An 18133-nucleotide genomic window follows, 5' to 3' on the forward strand; every position below is an offset into this window, starting at 1 on the left:
CTGAAGTAACCGACTTGATTGTCACGGAGTACCGTTATCCGCCACTTCACCGGGGTAACAAACTAAAGCACACAAATAGAAAAACAAATTAAAACACACAAAGAAAATTAAAATCGTCCTCTTATTGAATTTACCTCAAGCTCCAACTGGATGTCGTAAACACTTCTCTCAATGTCTCTGAGTTGGTGTTCTAAACCCTCAACATAGGCTACTAACTCTGGTGGTTGTAGAGCCCAAATGCGTTGTGTTTTACAAAATTGAATCTGCCTTTTGAGATGAGTTTTGACACGTTGAAGTGGTTTAAGAATGTTCAGGAGGAACGGTCTAAGTATGAGACTCATGATTAAAAATGATAAGAGAAAACTTAATGGTAAAATAAACACACTTATGCAAAAACAATTTCAATTAGCAAAAGAATAATATAAAGAAAGAAAGAAAAATCAAATCAACGAAAAGAAAAAAAAACAATTCAAATTTGGTGGGTCACTCAAATTTATTTCGGTGTCTTCTCCACGTGGTTGGTATTCTAGATATGGCTTTAATCTTTGACCATTAACTTTAAACGTGACACCGTTCTTTGGGTCCTTAATTTCAATTGCCCCATGTGGAAAAACAGTATGAACAATAAAGGGACCAGACCAACGAGAGCGTAACTTACCTGGGAATAGGTGCAAGCGAGAATTGAACAAAAGCACTTTCTGACCTGGGGTGAAAGATTTTCTCATAATTTGCTTGTCATGGAAGACTTTCATTCGTTGCTTGTAAATCTTGGCATTTTCGTACGCGTCATTGCGAATTTCGTCAAGTTCTGCCAGCTGTAATCTTCTTTCTGAGCTGGCTTGCTGCATGTCAAAATTGAATTTCTTGATGGCCCAATATGCACGATGCTCGAGTTCCACAGGTAGGTGGCAAGCTTTTCCATACACTAGCCTGTAGGGTGACATCCCAATCGGGGTCTTGAAAGCCGTTCTATATGCCCATAATGCATCATCAAGTCTTAATGACCAATCTTTCCTGTCTGGCCTCACCGTTTTTTCTAATATGTGCTTTATTTCTCGATTGGATATCTCAACTTGGCCACTGGTTTGCGGATGATACGGAGTTGCCACTTTGTGTGTGATTGAATACTTTGTCAAAAGAGCTTTGAATGCTTTGTTACAAAAGTGGGCACCACCATCACTGATTATCGCTCGTGGGAATCCAAAGCGTGAAACAATGTTGCTTTTCAAAAATGCTATCACCACCTTGTGATCATTGGTCCTACATGGAATTGCTTCTACCCATTTCGATACGTAGTCAACAGCAACCAATATGTATTGATGGCCAAAAGACGGGGGAAAGGGTCCCATGAAGTCGATACCCCATACGTCAAAAATCTCAACCACTAAAATTGGATTTAGTGGCATCATGTTCCTTCGTGTAATGCTCCCCATTCGTTGACACCTATCACATGAAGAACAGAAAGTGTAAGCGTCTCGAAATATAGATGGCCAATAGAAACCACATTGTAAAACTTTAGTCGCTGTTTTCTTAGCGCTGAAATGGCCTCCACAAGCTTGTTCATGGCAGAATGAAAGGATATTCTGAATTTCACTTTCTGGGACACATCGTCTAACAATTTGGTCTGCACAATACTTGAACAAATATGGGTCATCCCAAAAGAAATTCTTTATCTCTGCAAAGAATTTAGCCTTATCTTGCTTGGTCCAATGCTCTGGAAGTTTACCTGTAACAAGATAATTAACTATATCAGCATACCAAGGTAATACTTCCACACTCATTAATTGTTCATCTGGAAATGACTCATTTAATGGTAATTGTTCTATAATTGTGTCAAAATGGAGACGAGAGAGATGGTCCGCCACAACATTTTCTGTCCCTTTTTTATCTTTGAATTCCAAGTCAAATTCCTGCAAAAGTAACACCCAACGAATTAGTCTAGCTTTTGCATCTTTCTTTGTGAGAAGATATTTAAGAGCAGCATGATCTGTGAACACAATTATTTTACAACCAATGAGATAAGATCGAAATTTTTCCAATGCAAACACTACTGCTAGCATTTCTTTTTCAGTAGTTGAATAGTTCAACTGTGCATCATTCAATGTCATACTAGCATAGTAAATAACATGGGGAATTCGATCAACTCTTTGTCCTAATACTGCTCCTACTGCATAATCAGATGCATCACACATGAGCTCAAATGGTAAGCTCCAGTTTGGGGCCTGAATGATGGGTGATGATGTCAACAACCGTTTTAATTTTTCAAACGCCATAAGACATGAATCATTAAAGATAAAAGGTACATCCTTAGCAAGTAAATTGCATAAGGGTCTAGAAACTTTGCTAAAATCTTTAATGAAACGTCTATAGAAACCAGCATGCCCAAGGAAAGATCTTACTTCTCTGACTGTTCTGGGTGGAGGAAGATTAGAAATGAGATCCACCTTGGCTTTGTCAACCTCAATACCTTTGCTCGAAATGATGTGACCGAGAACAATACCTTGTTTTACCATAAAATGGCATTTCTCCCAATTTAATACCAAGTTCTTCTCGACACATCTCTGCAAAACTAGTGTTAGATGATGTAAACATTGATCAAACGAGTCACCAAAGACAGAAAAATCATCCATAAAGACTTCAAGAAATCGTTCAACCATATCAGAAAAAATGCTTAGCATGCATCGTTGAAATGTAGCAGGTGCATTACATAATCCAAATGGCATTCTTCTATATGCAAATGTGCCAAAAGGGCAAGTGAAAGTAGTTTTCTCTTGATCTTTTGGTGCTATGGGAATCTGATTATATCCTGAGTAGCCATCTAGAAAGCAATAAAATTCATGTCCTGCTAATCTATCAAGCATTTGATCAATAAATGGTAAAGGAAAATGGTCTTTACGTGTGACAGAATTCAACTTTCTATAATCAATGCATACACGCCATCCTGTAGTCACTCTAGTGGGTATCAATTCATTATCAGCATTGGTAACTACTGTGACTCCTGACTTTTTAGGGACAACTTGTACAGGACTGACCCATGAACTATCAGAAATGGGGTAAATGATACCTGCATCTAATAGCTTAAGGACTTCAGTTCTAACCACTTCTTTCATATTAGGATTTAACCGACGTTGCATTTCCCTAGTAGATTTAGCATTTTCATCAAGGTGAATGTAATGCATGCAGTCTACTGGATTTATACCTTTGATGTCTGCTATGGTCCATCCTAATGCTCCTTTGTGCTCTTTTAAAACATCCAACAACTTACCTTTTTGTTCGTCATTGAGGGATGATGAGATGATTACCGGTAGAGTACTTTCTTCTCCCAAAAATGCATATTCCAATGTGTTGGGTAATGGTTTGAGCTCGAGTTTCGGTGGTGATTCTGATGATGGGATGAGTTTCTTCTCTGATGGTGCTAGTTGTTCAACTCTTGACTTCCATTTATTAGTGTCCATAGATGGTGCTGAGTCAAGCAGGGCGTTGACCTCATCAACCGATCTGTCAATATCAAAATCAAAACCAAAGTGAGTTAAACATGTTTGTAAAGGATCATCACTAAGGTTTGAAACAAAAGTATCATCAACTAATGCTTCAATTAAATCCACATCAACAATTCCATCATCTGCACTGTGAGGTTGTTTGGCAATGTTGAAGATGTTCAGCTCCATAGTCATGTTGCCGAAAGACAACTGCATATTTCCAGTCCTGCATTGAATGTGAGCATCCGCAGTTGCCAAGAAAGGTCGGCCTAGAATAATGGGGATGTGCTTCCTTGAATCCTGTATTGGTTGAGTGTCAATTACAATGAAATCAACAGGAAAATAAAACTTGTCTACCTGGATAAGCACGTCCTCCACAATACCACGAGGTATTTTCGTGGACCGATCTGCAAGTTGTAACACCACTGGAGTTGGGTGTAATTCTCCCAGTCCAAGTTTCACAAACACAGAGTAAGGCAATAAATTTACACTAGCTCCTAAATCCAACAAAGCATTCTCAATTGTGTGGTTCCCTATACTACATGAGATAGTGGGGGAGCCTGGGTCTTTGCATTTTAAAGGAATTTTATGTTGGAGTATAGAACTAACGTTTTCTGTTAAAAATGCCTTCTTTTGAACATGCATATTTCTCTTTTTAGTACAAAGGTCTTTAAGAAACTTGGCATAAGATGGAACTTGTTTAATAGCATCAAGCAAAGGGATGTTAACACTTACCTGTTTGAAGATTTCGAGAATCTCACCTGTAGATTTTCCCTTTTTTCCTTTCGCTAACCTCTGAGGAAATGGAGCTTTGGGAACGTATTCTCGTGGGTTGGCTTCTTCTCTCTCCTCCGGTGGTGAGTCCTCAACGTTTACAGGTACAATTTGATTTTCCTTTGTCACCGGCATCTCCACTTTGTTGTCGATTTCTTTTCCTTTTCGCAAGGTCATTATTGCTTTGACCTCTCCATGCTGCTGTGGTGAACTGGTACTCGCTTCATGCACTCCTTTAGGATTAGGCACTGGTTGACTTGGAAATTTTCCTTTCTCAACAGTCATTGCCAAGGTCTGAACTGAAGAAGCGAGTTGTCCCACCATCTTCTCGAGGCTTGAAACTGATTGAGCTTGTGAGTTGAAGCCCGCTCTCAATTCATTTCGTAGTCCATCAATGGTGCGGTTCTGTTGCTCAATCGTGGAGTGAGTAACATTCTTGAAATTTTGGAATGCATCCTCCCATGGTCTGGGTTGAGAGTAGTTCTGATTCTGATTGAATGGTCTAAATGGGGGCTGAGAGGCTTGAGGAATTTGTTGCATTGGTGGAGCTGGAGCTGCTGGTCCATTTTGTTGGAATCCTTGAGACCATGAAAATTGGGGTGGTCTCTCCATCCAGGATTATATGTGTTGGAGTATGGGTTGTAATTCGATGGTTTTCTCATTACACCTATGGCATTGGCTTGATCTGAGTATGAGTCATGGTCATGTGGTTCTGTTGATTTAGCAGTCGATAACGATGCTATTTGTCGAGCAAGACCTTCAACCATCTCCTTGACTTCTTTGATTCCCGAAGTTGACTCGCCAATTTGAACCTCATTTACTCCCTTAATTCGTCTAGTATTCCTGAGTGATCGACTCCGTTGTTGGGAATTATCCGCTTGTCGCTGGAAGAATTCCCAAATCTCTGATGCACTTTTTGACATTAGCTCTCCTCCACTTGTTGCCATTAGCCATTCTTGCACATTTGGCAATAATCCCTCCAAAAAGTATTGGCATTGGTGCCATTTCTCGTACCCATGATGTGGACACTTCAAGAGTAGCCCATTGAATCGCTCCCAAGTTTCGAAAAATTGCTCGTCTTCTCTCTGGGTAAACTCTGAGATTTCCCTGCGAATAGCATTGGTTTTATGCACTGGGAAATATTTATTTAAAAATTTTGTAACCATTTGTTCCCATGATGCAATGCTATTAGCAGGCAATGTATTAAGCCATGAACGAGCTCTATCTTTTAAAGAAAATGGGAATAGTCTAAGTTTAACATCATCATCTGAAAAATTCTCATATTTGAATGTTTGACAAATGGCATGAAAATCATTCAAATGATTATATGGATCCTCATTTTCTAGGCCATAAAATGTAGGGAGACAATTTAACACACTAGGTTTTAATTCAAAACTCCTAGCAGCTACATTTGGGTATCTTATGCATGACGTGCTCAAATTAGCTAAGGGACTAAAATAGTCCTTAAATGACCTCTCCTGTGGTGCTTGTAAATCCATTTTATTTTTAACGTGTTTGTGTGTGCGAAGTGTTTTTTCTAGTTCAAGGTCTATAGGTTCAAGATTAGGTAATAATGACCTACGACCATGCATGCAAAATAAATAAAATAAAAATAAAGATGCAAACAAAAAGAAAAATAAAGATGGGAACAAAACAAATAAAAATAAAGAAGAGGGAGAAATTACGATACTAACCTTATTGCGCTATTACAACATTTCTATAAAAATACACAAAAATAAATACGTGAAAGAAATTAACTAAAAATTAAATTAATAAGATAAACAAAAAAAATTACAAAGAAAAATAAATGGAAAATTAAATTACAAAATTTTAAAGAAGAGAAAAAAAAAAGAAATACTAACCTTTAAATGTAGATTCACTTTTTTTTTTCTTTTTTTTTTAATAATAAAAAAAATACAAGAAAACAAATAAAAGAAATTATTCACAAAAATTAATTCTATGAATTAAAATTACTTACCTCCCCGGCAACGGCGCCAAAAACTTGTTGTGCAAATTTTAATGTACTCGCAAGCGCACGAATCTATTGTAGTATAGACTAATGGTGACGAGTGTCGATCCCACGAGGAGGTGGATTTTAATTGTGTAGAATTAATTTTGTAAATGGGTGATTGGATTTATGGTGGAAATGATTTGGAATATGCTAAAACTTAAATTAAAATGGTGAGAATAAATTCTAAAATTGGTATTGAAATGGCGAGAATAAATTGACGAGAATTATATTGAAATGACGTACTTGGGTATCTGGATCCGTATCAACATGCATCATGGGCTAAATAATCCGTATTAATGTCAATTAAATCATGAGGGGGGAATCCACACCTCATGAACCACGCTCTAATCAATATGGTGCTAAGGGCTTATCGTGCCAAATAATAATAACCTTATACTAGAGAGCCGGTGTAACCAAGGCGGTACTAGACAAGATTAGTATTATTTGTCGACGAGAAGTCAAAACATCCACAAAAACTAGAGGGGAAGAGAAAGTAAATTTACCAAATTAAGCCCATGACACATGTTGAGACTTCACCTTCAACCCAAGCTTGAAAGAAAATTAGCCACTCATAATTGAACTAGGGGCAAAATGGGAATTTATTAAAATACATAGAAAATACAAGATGGAGAGAGAATTACAGAAAATGGATCCCAAAAATGGATTCAGAGATATCAAATTAGGGGGGGGAGGCCCCCTTTTTATAGATACATGGAGTAAATCATGGCCATCGGATTAAAAACAGTTTGGACGCTCAGGATTGCGCCACGTCATCAGTCAACAGTCCACGGTTTGACCACGCGGATGAACAGTAACACGGTTTGACCCGACTTTGAACAGTAACGCGGTTTGACCCGGATGAACAGTAACGCGGTTTGGTTGAAAATAATCCTGTGTGATGCATGCACCGTACGCGAGATTTTTCGTCCACTGATATGCTGCCACGTCACCATCAACAGTACATAAGAATTTTAGTCCAACAGGATCGTGACACCTCATCAGTCAATGCCACATCATCGGTCAATGCCACGTCATCATCCGTCTATGTGAACAGTGTCGTGAACAGTAACGTATACAGTACCGTACACGTGAATAGTACCGTACATGTGAATAGTGCCATTTTTCCTTTTATGCTCCTCCTAAGGTTTTCGACCGTCCTGAGTTTAAAAGTGATGTCCGTTTTGCCGTCTGATCTCTCCTTTATTGTGAAATGACTATAATGCCCCTAAAATACATAAAATACTTAATTAAAATAAAACACATGTAATTAAATCACAAGAAGGTTAAATATATAAAAGTAAGGGTTGTTAGTAAGACTTAAAATGTAAAATGACGGTTTTCTCCTTTATAAATATGCATTTTCTAATACTTAACACCTACTAGCTCAAGCTCACTTGCCTCTTAAGTTTTGGTGGAATGCTTTTCACACAGCTGTCTACCTAATCAATAGACTTCCTACTCCAGTTTTAAATAACATTTCACCTTTTCAAAAATTGTTTAATCAAACACCAAACTATTCTTTTCTCAGAACCTTTGGCTGTGCTTGTTATCCAGCCTTGAGACCATACAATAAACACAAGTTTGATTTCAGAACTTGCAGATGTATATTCCTTGGTTATAGCTCTTATTATAAGGGTTATCTGTGTCTTCATTCTTCAGGAAGAGTTTATACATCCAACCATGTTGTTTTTGATGAAAGTTCCTTCCCTTATGTCTCTGGTTTAGATTTTTCATCTCCAAATAAATGTCAGTCTCCAGTTTCTTTCTCAGAGTCATCTTTCTCTTCTTCTTCTTCTGTTCCTTCTTTTGTTCATCTGCAGGTTCCTTTAGCAACATCCTCAACAAGTATTCCTGATGCTTCACAAACACACAGAAACCAAAATTCTTCTCCTTCCTTACCTACTGAATCATTCAGTCCTTCCACACATCATTCACCAGCTCATACATTACCTTTATCTCAATCCACTGGTCATCAAATGATAACCAGGTCAAAAGCTGGCATCTTCAAACCAAAAACTTATTTGTCAGCTTTATTAGCTCAGCCTTCTGAACCTCTTTCAACATCTCAAGCACTTGCTGATCCTATGTGGTTAAAAGCTATGCAAGAAGAATTTCAGGCTCTTCGACACAATAAGACATGGGAACTGGTATTGCCTGATACACATGTTAAAATAGTTAGAAATAAATGGATTTTCAGAATCAAATACAACTCTGATGGATCTATTTCAAGATATAAAGCTCGGCTGGTTGCTAAGGGGTTTCATCAAACCCATGGAGTTGATTATACTGAAACTTTTAGTCCAGTGGTTAAAGCCTCAACAGTAAGGGTAATTCTCAGTTTAGCAGTTCTTAACAAATGGGTGATTCGACAAGTGGATGTCAACAATGCCTTTCTCAATGGCATTTTAGTTGAAGACGTGTACATGGCACAACCTGAGGGTTTTGTGAACTCTGCTAAACCTCATCACATTTGCAAGTTAAAGAAAGCTATATATGGCCTGAAACAGGCTCCTAGGGCTTGGTTTGATAGGTTCAAAGATGCAATGCTAACTCAGTGGCATTTTCAGCACTCCAAATCAGACAGCTCTCTCTTCTATAAATGGATAAATGGTCATGTAATCTTGGTCCTGGTTTATGTTGATGATATCATTCTCACTGGTTCCAATCCTCAGCTAATTCAGCAAGTGATTAAAGACATGCATCACACTTTTGCTCTAAAAGATTTGGGGGATCTCAATTATTTTCTTGGAATTGAAGTAGTTAAGTCAGCAACTGGTCTTTATCTGTCTCAAGCAAAGTATATTGCTGATATTTTGGCAAAACATGATATGGTTTATAGCAGTCCAGTCTCTACACCTATGTCTACTAGCCAATATCTTACAAAGGATTCAGGTAACAACATTCAAAATGTGTCTCAATACAGAAGTATTGTAGGTGCCTTACAATATGTTACCCTTACACGACCTGATATAGCCTATTCAGTTAATAAGCTCAGTCAATTCTTATCTAATCCACGCACTTCTCATTGGGATGCTTGTAAAAGGTTGCTGAGATACTTGAAAGGCACCTTACATCTTGGTCTGCATTTTCACATGATTGGAGCACTTCAACTACATTGCTTCACAGACTCTGATTGGGCTTCTGATCGAGATGACAGGAAGTCAGTAGCTGGTTATGCAGTCTATCTTGGTCCAAACTTAGTCTCTTGGTCATCCAAGAAGCAAGCAATGGTATCCAGGTCAAGCACAGAAGCTGAATACAGAGCTTTGGCCCATGCTACTTCAGAAGTGATATGGATACAATCTCTTCTTCAAGAGCTGCAAATTAAACTTAGTACTACTCCCATGATGTGGTGTGATAATCAAGGGGCTATTGCTCTTGCATACAATCCTGTCTATCATGCAAAAACAAAGCATGTTGAGCTGGATATTCACTTCATTCGAGACAAGGTTGCAACAAAGAGTATTGAAGTCAGCTATGTGCCTAGTGATGATCAGTCAGCTGATATATTAACCAAAGCACTTTCATTCAAGCAGTTTGATTATCTGCGACACAAGCTGAATGTCTATCCTGGACATTTCAGCTTGAGGGGGGATGTTAGTGATATCGAAAGCAGAGCACAGAAGCAGAGTATGACTGACTGCAGCTGATTAGCTCATAAAAGCTGACTTGGCAAGTTAGTTATCCAGCTCACCTGAATTGTTGAGTTGGTTCAAGCTTGCTATATAAACGTGTATCTTGTACTCAGATGTTAAGTTGAAGAAATATTAATAAAGTTACAGATTCATTTCACTTTCTCTTTCATTTTTCTTAAGCTTTCTAGTTAACCAAACAACTCTTTTCTATAGTTTTGTCATTATTACTATATGATAATATCAAGATTTATTCTTGGGTCTTTGCTTGATATCAAGATTTATTCTTAGGCCTTTGCTTGGTGCTTTCGGTCGCAGGAGCCGTCGTGAATTAAGTTAGATTTTCGTATGCACACTATTACTGGTTCATCCAAGTATGCAATAAACAGATGAAATGATATTTTGAAAAGAAAATTAAGACTATTAGTTCATTTGTCTTGTAATTAATTATTGCCGACAAACTATGCATCGAATCACCGACTTTTTTGTTCAATTCTTATCTACTTTGCTAATTTCTACCATTACTGTCTACATTTTTCAATGAATTATTGCTTGATAAATATTTTTTTCCACCTATTAAAAAAAATAGTTTTTTCACAATTATTTATTTGGTGGACCAGACGGTGTTTCGCACTAATTGCAATCATTTAACCATATGTAGCCGTTAATCTTACCCCCACTATTGTGCGAAAAAACCTCAGCCGTTGATCTTTTATCTGTACCATTACCGTAAATTATTATTGCTTTGCCCGTGGCTACGTAATTGAATCACTATAAATATCTGATCAAACCAGAAACAACAACTCGATCAAGCTCAACTAAAGTTTTGATTTCGCTTCATTCACCGTAAGCTAGCAGAGATTTTCCCCTTTCTACTTTGAAGAATATGGAAACTATTTGCGCAGGTTTGTAGCCCATGTTCAATTGAACATCATTCATAATTCTTATTTTAATATATGCATTTATTATTATTTTAACATATGCATTTATAAATATATTTTTTAATATTAAATTTTCAGGTAAGAACGAATGGTCAGAGAGTGAGTACTCACATTTTAGTAGCATTGCTGATGATGAGGATGTGAAAAATGACAATCTTAATCTTCTTATTGTCCCGCAATATGGAAGAAATCCTGACTCTACTGGTTAAATACATATAATATTATTCTTTTATGTTTAATTAAATAAAAGGACGGATATTACTATTACCTGTCAATCATGTGAGTGTCGTTTTGGTTCAGTTCAACTATTAAGATTTCTTGAGATGTTCAAGAAATTATCTTTGTTAGTGTCCATGTACTAAGTCTTTCTTAATAAATAAAATTATTCCGTGTCAATGTGTTATTTATTTCGGTCTCTCAACAAAATTCAATTTAATTAATTATGCACTCTTTTATCTGCTTCACACACACCTGTATATAATTATTGCCGCTTGTGATGGAACCAAGATCTCTATAATTAACTAAGAACGTTTGTTTTTTCTTAAATGGGTTTTCCTTTACAACCTTATCTCTGCTGAATAAAATTCATCCAGCTATACAGTCAAAGTCACAAAATAAAAGTAAAAGAAATATTAGGAATACTTTTTAATTAATTTAATAATTTTATTATCCTATTAATAAAAATATCGTGTTTCTATGTGTTGCTTTTAAGTTAATCCATCAATAAAATTAAAGGTATTATCCTAATTAGGCTTACTTTCATTTTGAATATTTTGTGAAATAAACACGACATATTTTTCTCTTAAATCATCTCGTGGTAACAAGAGAAATTATTGAAGAATAGAATGAAGAACACAGCAACTCAGGGGAGACAAAATGTGCCGTACATCTGCACTGATCACTCCAAAAATCCATGATTCTACTCCTGAAGATATGCTTAAATACACTTTCTTTACTTTGGATTGGAAAAAAAAAAAATAGTAATAAACCATTACCAAAATCAGCAGTGCGCCTGAAGAATAATGTTTGAATGTGTGATATTATGAGAATAATTGACTGTACAGCAGTACAAGAACAATTAATGCCCAGTAAAAAAAAAAGGATAAAAAAAATTAACCTTCCTACTCCGGTATAATTATTAGTCAAAGGAGTCACAATATATGAAAGTTCGAGAGATATTGACGACATGTCGGAACCACATGAATATAACAGAAGATCCGTCGTAAACATATAAAAGACGTGCCGTACAATGTTTACCGCTGAGTAATGGCTTTACGCTGGTCTTTTGTTTCTTGTAAGTTATATGCGACTGACGACGTTTGTTTTTTCAAAATAAATGAGCCGTCATTTATGGATAAACGATGTCTTTTAGTTGGAGTAAAAGGTTTCTATATAATTACTGCATGCATGACATATTTAGTTAAACGCAATATAATTATCATTTAAATGGTAATTTTTCTAGCCAAATACGCACATGACATACATGTTTTAATTTGAGTGAAGTACCGTTAATATACTCTAAAATTTTTGATAGTGTGATTATGCATTTAACCATCCTCGTTCGTGGCGTAAGAATTGTAGAAAGTTCAATTAGGAAATAGTGATGGCTCGATTTTTAGACTATGCGATGCAGTGTGGTGGTGGAAGCGAAAAGTATGATAACGGAAGTTGAATAATGGATACAAATGAAAATAATATACAAAAGCGAATTAGTCCAAGGGAGACGATGTACCAATGCCAAAATAGTGAGACGACCCAAGGCTAGTAATACACCATAACAGTGAGACGATCCAAGGCAAATAACACACCAAAGCTTAAGATTAGATGATATTCTAATTCAAGAGAGATTTAAATAAATAATTCCATAAAAAATATTAATTATAGATATTATCAATTATATTTGTCATTTTAAAATCATCAAATCCTTTTTACATATTTTGATCATCAAATATTAGTGACAACACAAACTACCATATAAGTATGATAGTTTATAATAGTCATATTATGACTTTTAAGAAAATGTCAATTACATATGACAGATTGAAAATATCAAATTTTACAACTTTTACAAAGAAAATTATAATAATGGAATCTCTTTTGTAGGCTTCATGTGATATAAGCTATAACATTGAAAACCTGATAAAACTCCAAACTAAACAATAAAATAGCAAACTCAAAATCATATTAACATAAACTGTATATATAAAAAATAAAATCCAGTTTGAAACTATACATTTATATAAATTATACAAGGACAAACTTTAAATGTTTGAAATGTATATATATAATTAAAAAAAAAAAGATCTAGTTTGTTGAACTATACATTTATCTAAATTCACTCCACACTTTAAGCACAGAATCAATACCACCGAACCATTTTCCGTATAGTTCAATCCTTAGTTAGCCTTCCACCATTGATCCCAAATGTTTACATGGCAACCCTACACATATAAATAAGATAATAAGAAATGAGAGACTGCAAAAAGTTATAAACAGTGAACGCATCCAAATAGGGAGATGGAGATGGGAAAAAAAAAAATAAGGGCAAAAAATCTTGCCTTAGTCATATTGATACCATGCAAATTTATCACAATTGTACAGTACATCAACCACAACAAATTGACCAAATCACAAAGGACCTTCACGTTTACTTTTTTTTACAGGGAAAGATAATCAAATTAAATATAGATTTACTTGCATGCTAGGCTAATGACTAAACAAAATCATTCTTGGAAAGTCATATTAGCCACATTCGACATTACCAATCTGCATAGGCACCTTAATATCATTCTATTTCAGATTAATCTTTTTCACTTGTCCTTTTTGTAACCCAAACTGAGCCCAAATGGTTTCAAATTTGTAACCCAAACTGAACCCATATATCTGAATTAAATTCAGTTTGGGTTACAAATTCGGTTTAAAATAATTTCAAAAAATACAATCCAATTTTTTTCCCCAGAAAATCACAAAACGTAAAATGAAAAAGAACTAAAAATTAAAATCCCTCTAAACTATTCGATTGTCTTCAACAATCAATTGCCTTCAACAATAGCTAACTAAACTACTTATAACAGCCTTCAACAACAAAAAATCTTCATATTACTATTCTTACAAACACACCACAATCAATTATAAAACACCCATGAAAAGAGTGACGATGATGACCAAGATCTGCGTGAGACAAGAAGTGAGAGATTATGATGGAAGATATGAGTCGGATCATCCAAAGTGTTCAACTACTTCACCACTTGAAGGACGGTAAAGCGAGATGTAGCTGGTTCGCAGAGGCAACAAGCTTGACAGTGGCACGACGAACAGTGAAAGAAGACAGTTGCCGTTGAGTTTGGGAATGAGGGGCTAAGTTTGAGATAAATGAGGGGGAGATAAGTTTGAATAAAAGAGGATTCACAGGCTGAGTCTAAGTGCGAGAGAGGAGTTTGAGAAAAATTAGGATAGAGATTTGGGGGAGAAGATTAGGGGTTTCAAATAAACTAACCCATTCTTACAATCACACAGAAACTGAGAGAAAGAGAGATGGAAACCCCATTCAGATTTTGAAATAATGATGGTGACATGAGTAGCTTAAGCATTTTAAAATAATCTATAATTAGTCCAGCATGTTGTCCTTAACTCTTGAACATGCTCTTCCTTCTCAACTACTTTTTTTTTTTTATCCCAATGATAAATGAATTTCAACTCCTCTGTTTCCCTTTAGAACAAATGAGAGCGACAGTGCATAGACTTGATAGTGAAATGTCATTTTATTATGGGACAGGGTATTGTCTCTTAGATTCATCTGTTGTTTCTCACCTAAACCACTACCCTGTAACGCTCATCTAACAGTCACTAAGTCACACAAGTCATGCAGCAATTGCATTTTGCTTCTGAAATTAGACTAGGACAGAAATTTGACTTTGATATAAACAAGAAAGTTTTATTAAGTTTATTTACTTAGATAGCATAACAAGACAACGGGCAAACATAGAGAAACGGATTTGTTACAGGCATAAACATCTAGGATGTGCATTCACCAGCTATAGTATATCCAATCATTTCAGTAGCTAACAGCAGAACATTGCTGGCATAAACATCTCAAGTAATTTCAACAAGATTATAATTTATGTGCATAAACATCTCAATTAATGTCCATAGCAGAACAAATCTAGAATCTAAAATAATTCCAACAAGGTATAAATCTCAAATCCCTATTACTATTACGAGACTCAAGTAATTTCAAACTGAAAATATTACATATTCAATTATTACCTGAAATCAACATCGTTCTTGGTGGAATTAATAAGGAAGTGTCGTTCTCAATGGAATCAATGAGAGGAGCAGCGCAATAATCTGCTTGAAGAGAAGAAAGAAAATAATATCCTAGGTTAATTAAACAATAATCAATCAAAATTGATGAGGAAGTGTACTGACCGTGATAAAATTAATTAATTCAAAGAGATAAAATTATCACATGGCCACGATTGAGAATAAAATGAAAATGATTTGTGCGTTCTTCGTTTTCTGAATAGGAACAAAGATGAGACTTAGAATCAATTAAATCAAACCCAAAATTGATTAAAAGAACAATTTATTCGAGCATAACAATAAAATTATCTAAACTAGAACGAAAGAAGTGAAAAAAATTATCAAAATCAAAGGAAAAAAAAAAAACACCTGACATTTGAGAAGCAAATGAGGCCGAAGAATGTTGAAATTCTTCATCATAAACAAAAATGAAAAGAGAGTTAAAAAAATTATCAATTTGACTAAATAGTGAAATCACCAGGCTACATTGCTATTGTTGTCTAAAATTGAAACCCTAGGGTGAATTTACAGCCTCAATAAAAAAAACTATTAATTAAAGGTATTACGAGTGACAAAATCAAACTTAGAGCATTGAATAGAGAGAAATCACGTGAAAGAGAGTAAGAATGAAATAATTACCTTAGTTCTTCTTCACGCAATCGAGAAGTGAGAATAAACAATGGAGACCAATCCTAATTCTATTAGAGAGCGTTTAATTCAGAAGATGGAGGCTTGGAGTTATGATTTTGGATGTGGAGAAGCTTTGATCGGAGATGAGAAATGGCGGCTGCGAGCTTATTGAATCGTCGATCTCTGAAGAATGTTTGCTTTTTGCTATTTCCAGTGAAATGTAACTTAATAATCAAAACAGGGGGTTTTTTTTTTTTTTAAATTTAAATACCGAACGCTTTAAGGTTTATGCTTAGTTTTGGAAAAAAAAAAAAACAATAGTTAAAAGGTAAAAACAACTTAAATAAGAGTGGATTTTCAATCATGAATCATTGACCATATTAAAGTCAAGACAAGGTAAAAAAAAAAAAAACTCAACGTTAATACAAAGTATATTGTTGTATAATGTTTTGAAAAATTCCTGCAAATATATGGAAACTGAAAATGATCGTATTATTTCTGGCGATTAATGATTCTTGTGGAGTAGATCCCTGATCTATGAAATGACTTGCATGAGCATATTCACCCTTTGGGAGTGGGAAACAAGTAAAAATATGTGTGCTAGAGGAGACAACATTGGGGAGTTAAGTCTGTGCTTCTCGTAATCAATTTCCATATCTAAAGAAAATGGAGTTTATAATCTTGCTTTTACTAACCTCGTTAACTACTTTGTGAACAAGTTTTTGATAGACAAATCTCAAACATCCAATGTTTGGTTTTAAGGCCTTTAAGTTTATGTACTTTCATATTAGGACCAATGTCGGATCTTTAACAACTTTTTTAGATTTTTAATTACTTTGGTATGTTTAGGCCTTCAATTATTAATTTCAGCAAAAAGGTTGAGAAGGAGGAATTTCTTGAAGATACGGAGCTTTATCGTGATCCTACCACTACACTTTACTAGTAATATACTCTCTAAGATTCTTTTATTGACATTGTTTGTTCAATCCCTTCTTAACCTTCAAGGATATGACTTTCCTCTTATTATACTATTAAAACATTTAATTCTTGATATAAAAACATTTTTATAGGCCCGAAGTCAGTCCTACATCAAAACGCAGATCTTCAGAAATAAATGTAAACCTCTGTTGTTGCAAAAATTTAATTCATGTTATTTTTCTTTTAAATTTATGGTGATTTGCAGTTCAAGAGTAGTCGTTGGCATTGTTATGATACTATGATAGTAGTGCATGCACCAAAAGAAAAACAAGTAGCCGGGTAACTAAGTTCCTTGATTAGTTATTTTATTTTTTGTTTGCCTCTAGTCTAACTACAATTGCCAATTGTATGCCCCAAAATGGTTGCAATGGTTACATCTCGAGGGGAGACTTTCGTAGTGAACTTCAACATTGAATCCATAATCAGATAGTTCGACTGTGAAGATTTCCAGCAAATCACCATGAAAATCCACCTTTATTAAAATCTTGGCAAAATGGCCATACTTTTTCTCTCTTATTGCCTGATGAATTTGCAAAGAAATGCCAACTTCTCTAGCCACCGTCATCAGAATTCTAGGATGCCAGTACTCCACTCTGGGACCATATGTTCTTAAGGACGTGACTGGATAGTTGGCTCACAAAGGTTGAAATTCCATCACCATTTGTATAAGCGAAAGAACCCCTGAGGTAGTTTATAATATTGGGGCAAGAGAAAACATTTGGTGAAAACCATCATTTATAAACTCACGAATATTCATGTTGTATCATCAAGAATCAATAACATAATTATGCTAAAACGTATCTGAATTTATAACGCTTAATTCCTCTATGGAGTAGCGTGGTTGGCCTTTCAGATCTACACATTCTGCTAGAGAGTCCTTTAGTTCTCTCTGCGCTCTCTCTCTAATGATGGGATATCATAAAGAATGGAAAGAATACATGTAACCTGAGGACCATAACTACTTATATAGACAACTTATTCCTGTTGTCACCTGATATTCATAATTCTGCCTATCATAGAATTAGAATATTATTGGGTCCTACACATTAAGGCTCACACTATATTAGATACATTAAAGCTTATAATACCGAAAATCTAAATAGATCATTTTTAATTGAGCTTAACCTTATACGACAGTCTGTAACACATAATTATTCACATATAAGCCCAACGTTGGATTAAGGATCCAACAATATTGAATTAAAAAATCCAACAATCTCTCACTTGGGCTATATGTGTAACCTTATAATTATGTTTTGCAAAAATAACCATATGAGCTCAACCTTACTGTTATTATAGAAATATATCTATAACTAATCCGGTCCATAAATCATACTAACGTAAGATTACCCGTACTTCTAGCTTTTACACAATAACTACAGAACA

General features: G+C 35.3%; 2 long non-coding RNA genes across 2 annotated transcripts; one reads left to right on the forward strand and one right to left on the reverse strand.

Annotated features, from left to right (window-relative positions):
* Positions 1–10598: 10598 nt before the first annotated feature.
* On the forward strand, positions 10599–11244 carry LOC127902632 (uncharacterized). The gene is made up of 2 exons (XR_008055059.1): positions 10599–10801; positions 10916–11244. It is a non-coding gene; the product is annotated as an uncharacterized LOC127902632 (long non-coding RNA).
* Positions 11245–13002: 1758 nt separating this feature from the next.
* LOC127902104 (uncharacterized) lies at positions 13003–16018 on the reverse strand. Its single transcript, XR_008054585.1, has 3 exons — positions 15779–16018; positions 15104–15184; positions 13003–13278 (listed from the first exon to the last, which is right to left on the reverse strand). It is a non-coding gene; the product is annotated as an uncharacterized LOC127902104 (long non-coding RNA).
* Positions 16019–18133: the final 2115 nt, after the last annotated feature.

The sequence above is a fragment of the Citrus sinensis genome, chromosome 5, assembly GCF_022201045.2.
Source record: "Citrus sinensis cultivar Valencia sweet orange chromosome 5, DVS_A1.0, whole genome shotgun sequence".
Classification (NCBI taxonomy): domain Eukaryota; kingdom Viridiplantae; phylum Streptophyta; class Magnoliopsida; order Sapindales; family Rutaceae; genus Citrus; species Citrus sinensis.